This window comes from Carlito syrichta, unplaced genomic scaffold (genome assembly GCF_000164805.1).
Source record: "Carlito syrichta isolate Samal-C Ts95f unplaced genomic scaffold, Tarsius_syrichta-2.0.1 Scaffold308834, whole genome shotgun sequence".
NCBI lineage: Eukaryota > Metazoa > Chordata > Mammalia > Primates > Tarsiidae > Carlito > Carlito syrichta.
Window position 1 is genome coordinate 839,188 of NW_007252930.1, and position 10,012 is coordinate 849,199.

Here is a 10,012-nt window from a genome sequence, read left to right on the forward strand (position 1 = left end):
TGTTACGTCAAGTCCAGATGATTCTATCTTAATGACTCTCTCATCTTTCCTCCTATTCATTCACACTTGTAATATCAGCTCAGGCCTGAACAATTTCTCACTTGGCTTTCTGATCACATGACCCCAGCCTTACTTCCTTCTACTGCATTCTCCTGACTGGTATTTCTAAAAGATCAATTGACTTCTGTGATTCTCTTGCCCAAAACCCTTCTGTGAATTCCCAAAGTTTTCCCAAAATCCACCTTCCTTCAAAGCAAGGCTTTGGGTACCTCAGCCCTGCTGGCCTCCCTAGCAAGGCCACCTGCCGCCCTTCCCATGTGCACCTTAACTCCAGTTATACTACAAGCTTGTTCCTCCTACAGTGCTCAAGGTGTTCTCACACTTGCTTGTGTACATGTTGTTCCTTTTGCCTGGCAGCGTTCCTTTCCTTTTTTACCTGTCTTCAACTCTTCTTACTCAACCAAGAAGCTCAGGTGTCAATTCCTCCTATAGCATTATTTGAACTGCTTCTTCACCTTCTTTTGTTTCTCTTACAAGACTGAGACTCTCTGAAAGGAAGAAATACATCTTACATAGTTCATGGCACATAGTAAACCCTTAGGAGATATTTGTGGACTGAATGAATTCATGAGTGAATGATTAAGGAATGTTTCACCCTGCACCCTGAAGAAATCTATATAACTAAATATTTGTATTGATAATACAGAACTGAAAACCATCACTGGATTTTCACTACCTATTTAATAAACTGACCTCTAGTGTCCTGAGGTTGACCAAATTCACTTTAAAAAATGAAATGAAAAGCAAATATATTTCTAGAGGGATTTGCAGGTAGAGTTCAGCACCAAAACACCATCAGTATCCAGGTTAAACTCCAATTACACAAAATGGTTTTGTCATCTATTGTGATGTATGGCTCTAAGTCCACATGTTGTTTAAGATAATAGTGTTTCTGGTGACAGTCATACAAAAATATGTTCTCAAAATAGGTTACTAAACTGGAGGGAATCTCTTTCCATTGCAAAATGTCTGGATCTGTGTATGATTTGAATAGTAACAGCAGTTTTATGGTGTGATGAAGTTAGTCAACACACGATATAGCTGTGGATTTGAAGGAAATAAAAGCAACAGGCAGACGGACAGATAAGCCTGGCCAAAAAAAAAGTAAGAATAGAGGAAATTCTTAGCTGCAAAGATCAACCAAGAAGCAAAGGAAGATCAAAACGTGATTCAGAGGACAGCAGCAGGATTGTGGTGAGGGTTCTGAACTGGGAGTAGGGGTCATGTTTGAGCTCTGGCTCCAATTTGTAAAGTGTCAATATCCTCTAAACAACCAGCTTCGTATGTGCGTGTGTGTGTGTTTGTGTGTCTGTGTGTATGTGTGTGTAGGCAAAGTAAGATAACTCTCCTACAGTCACTTAAACATAGTAAGATACAAGTAGAGAAAATATCATTAAACTATAATGCAATTGTCAAAGAGTCACAGTTGGAAGAGATTGCTGGTCACCTACAGACTTTCCAATTTATGCCTTAATCTAGAAATATGCTAAAGTCTGTTTCATCTTCAATCACTTGTTTTGAATTTAATCTTCCATTGACTTCTAGTTATTTTTGAATTGCCTTCTATCTTATTTACCTCAGAGCCAAGTTTCTCAAGTGAATAATCTAAGCTTCTCTATTTGACTCAATGGCATTAAAGCTTTGGACCCCAATACTCTGGCAGTCATGGCTAGTGGATGCTTTTGTAGTCTTCCTCTTAGTAGATATCTCTGTGGTTTCTGACATTTATTCACCACCTCCTTCTTCTGGACACTTCTCCTTTGACTTTTTTCTCCTGGTATTCCCACTACGTGTGTGTCCATGTGTGTGGCTGGGGGGAGGGTGCTTGGGGTATTTATTTTAAGAGACTAGTAGATGAGAACTAGTGAAGGAGACTGAGAAGGGATTGCTTTATACACACACACACACACACACACACACACACACACACACTCACAACCACTTGGGAAAAGCAACTTCTTCTTGCCTCATTTTCCCTCCTATTCTTGGACAGATTATCTGAAGAATTTAAAAATACCAAGAGGAGATTTGTGTTTCTTGTTTACAATAAAGATTGACAGTAAGGATAGAAGTATAAACACTGAAAATCTTTTAAGAAGTTTCTTTCTGCCGGGCTCGGTGGCTCAGCCTGTAATCCCGCGCCTTTGGGAGGCTGAGGTGAGTGGATTGCCTGAGCCCGCGGGTTCGAGACCCGCCTGGGCAGCGAGACCTCATCTCTACAATAAATCAAAAAATCAGCCGGGCGTGGTAGCGCATGCCTGTAATTCCGGCTACTTGGAAGGCTGAGGCGGAAGGATCGCCAGAGCCCAGCAGGTCGAGGCTGCGGTGACCGGAAGCGGCCACTGCACTCCAGTCTGGGTGACAGAGTGAGACTTCCACTCAAAAAAAAAAAAAAAAAAAAAAAAAGAAGTTTCTTTCTTAGAACGTTTTAAGATGGTTGCAGTTGAAGAAACTTTTTAAGAAGGTTGTTGGAAAGGGGAGGGTGTAAAGTTGTACAATTCCTATCTTTTATACAAAGGAATTGGTAGATAATAGCTAAAATCGAAAAATGAGAAGTCTATAGTGTAAGCAAGTTATTTTCAACGTGGCAGTAAACATCGAAAACAAAACGTCAGCTAGAAGCATTCAGAGCATTTCTCTGAGGAAGAATAATTGAGGCAGAGTCCAAGGTCTGTTGGGCAAAGGACTGCTGTTTTTCACAAGACCTCTTATAATACCATTTGGCTTTTTAAACTCCATGCACATTCATATAAAAGCTGACAAGGATACTATTCCAAAGCCACCCGTTTCTTCAAATAGAAAATCAGTATTTTGATGTAAAATTTGCCTAAATGAAAAAAAAAAAGATAACTGGCACCATTCCAAAGCAGACCTCCAAGAATGGAGCAATAAAACAGGGGGAAAAAATGCTAGCATGGCATTTGAAGGAGGAGATGAAGCGAGAACTGCCGTATGGAATGATAAAGAATTAACTGCATACCCTTTTTTCTATTAAGCATAAAACTGTATTACAATAACCAAATCCCTTTTGGGAGACCGAGGTGGAAAGATCGCTTCAGCCAAGGAATTCGAGACCAGCCTGGCAGCATAGCAAGACCCTGTCTCTATCAAAAAAATAAAAATAGAATAAAATAAATTATTTTTAAAAATAATAACTAACTCCTCAGTCTGCATAATATCTCTGTTATAAGCGACTCCTGTTCTTGCCAACAGGAGTCTCCTACATAAAATTCTATCTGCCAATTCTTGTTTCTGGTATTAAATCTGTTCTAAATGTATTTGATTCTTAATTTAGATGTTTGGATAAATAACACAACCTTATATTTTAGGTCACTCATTTTGGCAGATAACACATCCACTATATATCTCTTTACATGCATTAAGTGTTAAAAAATCCAACATAAAATCTTTGATAATGACTCATGGGTTTTGTATTTATATGATACTTATCTTTTGCACAAGATGCACTATTATGAAAGAAACAAGCACTGACCCTCCCACAGACTCCTATGTGTAGGATTTATACCATAAAACCCCAGTGTGGCATCTTGTGGAAGACTTCAGGGCTTCACAAGTGCTATTGGATGCCAGTAGCAATAACTGGTCTAATGTCCCTTCTTAACAAGGCATTCCTGATTTTAAACACACACACACACACACACACACACACACACACACACACACACACGCCAGAGGGTGGGAGGGGTGAGGAAGGAGCATTCGTTAGCAATCTCAAACTAAAAGGTTTAATCCATAAACTATTGACCTAATAGACAGAAATTTCCCTTTGTTTTAAATCAATTAACATTTATACATGAGCCATTACAAAGCTCTCATGCATAGAAGCCATTACAGTGTATACCTATTGTATTGATCAGCATGCAGTCAGTTATTAATTAATGACATCATGACTCTCAAACCTCTGAAAGGCTTCAGTGCCTTAAAGAAACACACCATCCATCAGAGTGAAGTCCAGTACACCTGACATTCGTTACAACCTTGATCAGAAGACGATGTTTTCATATTTCCTCTGTGTATCCTTCCAGTGCATGTCAGCCAATACTGCACAGTGTGTCTTCTAGAACAACCCATCTCATTTTATAAGGAAGTAATACAAATCTCCAGTGACACACCGGTTTTAACATTATTTGTATGAGTGACAGCAGCATATTAGCTTCTCAATGCATATCTAAAATGAAAAGTGTGGTTATTTGCAAGATATGTAGAGTGACTGTGGTCTGAAGCTAAATGCCTCTTTTATCCTAAATGCCCTATTGCACTATTTTTAAAGCAGCCTGACAAAACGGGGCCTAAAATTGCATGTAAACACAAACTCTACAAAGCTTGTATTATCTAATGTGCTTTCTTTACTGCAGTACGAATCAGAAAAATATTTTTTTTAATTTTTTTTGTTATTATCATTTTCAAAATGGTTGAAAAGAAAAATGCTTTCAAACCTTTGAGAATAAAAATTTTAGTTCAATTTTATTTTTGTGCTTTATTTTTATTTATGTATTTAGTTTTTAAAGATGTGGGGTACAATTCAGGGTTAGGTACATAAGCAGTCATCATACAGGTGAAGTTTGGGCCTTCCCTTGGTCCCCAGTTCGCCTGGAGGGTTGGGGGACATGTAACACTAATAAGTATTAGTTTCTGTGGAGATGTCAGAGAACTAGAATAAGACCCTAAGTCATACTGTGAAACAGTCACTTATACATACACACTGCACTCTGTTAAGAGATAACACACCCTCACAATGGTAAAGCTTATTAAGTGCATAATAGGATTATAAAGTAAAATTTACCCTGAGGAATCTGAAATCTATTAAAGAATTTTAGCATCATCTTTTAGACCTGCTCACACCTGGAATCACAGCACTTTGGGGAGTCAAGGTGGGAGAACTGCTTGAGGCCAGAAGTTCAAGACTAGCCTAGGCAAAATAGTGAGACCCATCTCTACAAAAAATTAGCTGAGTGTGGTGGTGCTCACCTATAGTCCCAGCTACTTGGGTGGCTAGGCAGGAGGATTGTCTTCATCTAGGAGGTCGAGGCTGAGGTGAGGCATAATCATTCCACTGCACTCCAGCCTAGGCAACAGAGTGAGACCCTGACTCAAAACAAACAAATAAACAAACAAAAACCATGATCTTTCTATCTAAATCAAATTAACCTCTGAAGAAGACTGATATTCTATAAGAATGAATTATTATTCACCTCTCTTCCTATTAATCATGGATTAGCTGGTTATTTGATTTTCTCCCCAAAATGCTTAAAATAATATGAAAATGTATTTGATATTTCCTCTTTAATCATCTGTATTTTGTGGTTTAAGAAAGTTTCTCAGTAGATTTTCGTTAAATAAGCAGAAGAATGAGACTAAAGCACCTGAATTAAAATTCAATTTTCTACTATGTTCTCCTTTGGGGTCTTAGCAAATTATTAATTGTCCTCATTCAGAGTCATTGAAAAAAAGGTGGGATAAGTTTGTGTTAATCAAGCCTGTTGAGGTTGAAATAATGTGTGAATATGTTAAATGTGTAGTATTATCTCCTAACACCACTCAGCCTGCAAGAATAAATTAAAAAGCACCATGTATGATGATGAATATTATTATTATTTTGCCTCAAAAGAGCCCTCTTACATTAGGTTAGAGTCCAACCTGAAAGAATCTGAAATGATGATTACAGCATGAGGGGGCAGGACAAGAAATAGGTTAAATAGAGATTCTGTGTCTAACATCTGGGCCTCACAAGAGAAATCAGGTGAATCTGATTTAATGGAAGATTTTGGTTCACAAAACAATTTTGGGGTTGGGTTTTTTTTATTGTATTTTTTTACCACAACAAAGATATGCTTATTTCTTCCATGAAGGAAGACATCTTTTTTTTAATAAAATTGGCAGAGAGGTTATGTGTAAGGCAAATTGTGACTGAGCCAATAATCTGTCATTCTTACCATCCAGAATGTTCACATGAAGATATAAACAGAAAACGAAGCCACTTCATATCTAAAGGAAGAACATTCTTCCTCAGGATCCCAAAAGCACGGATTCACACTCATCGTCCTCAGAGGGAAAAGTGAGGTGAGCAGCTGAGGAGGTATGAAGCGAGAGAAACATGAACGGGGGAAAAGACTCCACGAACGATTTCACAGTGGAGACTGATATCACAGTAAGGAACCTTCCTGTGAAGTCTATACAGTGCGTTTGGTAGGCCCAGTAAGGCTGCTCTCATCTTAGGACAGAAAATTATCACATGCTATGTGGCCCTGATGCAGATAGACAGGTTTTTCTGTAAATAATAGCTCAACTTCTAACATCCCTCTTGTTACGCTGTGGTATCTGTGGGACCATGCCACATACACAAGTGCCGTTCTGCACTACAATCTGCAGTCAGAGCCATGAGGTTAGCAATGGACTCAGAATGGACGCATGTGAATTCTCCCTTAGGCTTTGCCCCTTCCTTGGGTACCTTGAACTCCATAGTTTCAAATGACTTGTTCAAAAGAAAATCCGCAGGTAGTTGAAAGCTATCATTCCGTGTTTTAGGTACATGTAACCATCTCAGATGATTGTAGAGATAAGTTGAAAATAATACTTTTGTTTATAAAAATAAAGGGAATTATACGTGTGATATACACACACACACACACACACACACACACATATTTTTATGGAAAAGAATACATTTGTTGACCAGAAAAAAGGTATGTGTGTACACACACACACACATAATTATACATACAGTCATGCATGGCAGAAAAATGAAGAAATGTGTTTTTAGGAGATCTCCTCATTGTATAAACATCACAGAGTGCACTTATACAAACTTAGATAGTATAGCCCACTACACACGTAGGCTTTAGGGTATAGTTTATTGTTCCTAGGCTACAACTTGTATAGCATGTTACAGTACTGAATACTGTAGGTCACTGTAACACACTATAAGTATGCATCTAAACATAGCTAAGCATAGAAAAGGTCATTACTTACAATGTGATGTTGACTATGACATCACTAGGCTATAGGAATTTTTCAGCTCAATTATAATCTTTTTTCTACTTTTTGAGATGTAGGGTAGAAGTCAGGATTAGGTACATAAGTAATCTACGTGCAGGTGAAGTTTGGGCCGCCAACTGGTCCTCACTTCCTCTGATTTAGGACCAGGTACACTTTGTGCTTTGTGTTGTTATGTGTCCCCCAGAACTCGGCTCCCTCCTCTGGCAGTGTTTTGCCACTGCCAATCCCTCCCTTGTGCTATTGTGACATAAAAAAGGACAAACTCTATTATAATCGTATGGGACCACCATTATATATACAGTCTGTCATTGACCAAAATTTCATTATGCAACATGTGACTATATAACACACAGAGTAGCTAACTAGTTATTCGAAGCAGACCATTTTACTGGCACTTACCGAGGATGGTGACAGCCAGTGAGTCAACATCTATGGCTCTAGGAATCTATCTACTAAAAATTTTAGTTTACTTAAAAAAAAAACAGTGATTGGAGCTTACTTAACAGGAATTATACAGAGTATCTTGTTATTCTGAGATTTTGAAGGAACAGAGAGTTCAAAAGAATAAAATTTATCAAGTGTCTATTATGTATCAAGTAATACATTGGTGCTTTGAGCCTTGGTCGATCACAACAGCATCATTATTTTGCAGATGAGCATCCTGAGACCCAGGGCAAAAACACAGCTCATATGTGCTAAAGGTTAGATTGGAACCCAGATCTTGCTGACTCCAAAACCCACTTCCTCTTCACCAGTCTGCTTTAATTGCACTTGACTGGGCATACGCCTACAATAGTTACCACAGAATTTTTTATAGCACAGAGCTTAGTACCTTACACCCCCCCCAAAAAAATAGCAAGGCAAGGGTTTTTATTTTTGACTTTGCTGCTGTTAATACTGCTTTAAATCATGGATCAAAATTCATACAGATTTTTGTGAATCATGGCCGGTAACATATTATCTAACATAGGACATCCTGGCATACAGTGGGCACTTACTATTTATTGAGCTTTCTTGACAAACAAAGAAAACAATAGGCCAAGGGAAATGTGCTACCTAAACATTATAGTTTATATCAATGATAAAGAACTTTATCTTTCCATTAAGACTTTGATAGCGTCGTTCTTTAAGAAAAAAAATCAGTCAAGACAAAAGTGAAAGCAATTATTTAAGCCCCTTCAAAAACTTCAAACCTGAAATTTTAAAACAAAAATGGCAAAATTAAAATTGATAGCAGCATGAATTTTCATGTACACAAACACACCATATAGCCATGTGTGCTTTAAGGGAAATGTTCCCTGTCTTCTTGAAAGAGAGGCAACTTGTTATGATTTGAACACACTTTCATGAAATACCAAAGAGGGAAAAAACCCTCCTGTCACTTGTCAGCTAGTTCAGTCACTGCTGCTGCAGAGGTACCATAACATATGCACGTCCCCTTCTGAAAATGTATCAAAAAGGGCTTTGGTAAACTCCTGTAGAAGCAGATCATATGTGCTAAAGCCAGAATGACTTTAAATTCTATTCCCTGATGGATCTGTACATCAAATGTATAACTGATTAGTGACAACTGACACAGAAACAGAGAAAATGTTCACTGTTAGGACGAACACATGATTCACAAGAAATGCTATCAGGATGGCATACTCTACTTTTTATATGTATGTAGAGGATGTGCCTCTCCTAAAAGAAAATTGTAATCACAGACCTTTGCATTCCAAGTACTAAGTCCTCTACCTGACTTGGAAATATTTCTTTAAGAATGCTTATCAATTTTAATGTGTTCGTCAATAAAACCTTGAAAAGTAGCAAAAAAAATTCTACTCTACAGTTCAAAACAATTCATTCACAAATATTTTTCAAATACCTACTCCATATAGTGTGTTCTTCACCAAAGCATAAGTGACAGAAAAAATATATATACTGGGAGCTTAAAAAATTTCAGATGTAAGTTGATCAAATTATGTACACTGCTCATATATTGAACAATTCTCAAAGATGTCAAAAATGTCAGCGATATCAAGCGGCCTTGCACAAATGAGTAACTTAGACCAAAATAGAATTAAAACGTCAGAGAAAAAGATAATATTCATTGTGTATGTGAAAGACAAAACTGCAAAGCACTGAACTCTCCACCTAGTTTATTTTTATTTTCTCTTCAGAAAAGTCACATGGGTATTTCACTACCATAGGAGGAAAACTTTGTCTTACCATTAAGGGTAATAAAGAATTCAGGCCAAGCACAAAACAGATTTTTTAAAAAACAGATTTCCTTCTTCCAAAAAAGTAAACATATATTAGATGCATAATTTCCACAGGTTCTCACTTTGGTAAAAAATGATTTTGTGTGTCTTTCCTTTCATTTGAAAGGTATATTTTATAATTTCAAAAGTTTTTCTCTCCCTGAATACAGACATAATTCACTTTCTGATGCCCTTCTTCCCAGGCCTCTCAGTAAGGTTTCAACATCTAGTGAGGGAAGTTGTGTCCAAGGTCTCAGGTAGTAAAGGAAAAGAATTCCTAGCTGCCTCCCATGCCCATGCCCCACTTCCATCATTTCTTGTTCTAAATAGTCTGCTTTACTTGTTAAGTTTTTCTTCCCCTGAGAGCTTACCACCTGCTCCCCACCCCACCCCACATACCGACCCAGCTCCCAATAGTCTGCAGTTTAAAGCTAACTGGAAAGAGGGCCTCTCTCTGCTATTTTCTCTGCTCGTTCAAATCACATGTAGGGATGTAGATTAAAGAGAGCATCTTTCATCAGTCCACCTAAAACAAGGTGCCTTATGTGCCCCATCATAAGTGCTACAGCAACTGCTGGCCTCAAAGAGACTGAAATATTGGTGGGAAGGCACCAGGCCAGTCCTCCCACATCGCATCTGCATGGAAAGAAGAAAGCAGTGAGCACAGGTGACATACTAACTGCTTTTACCCA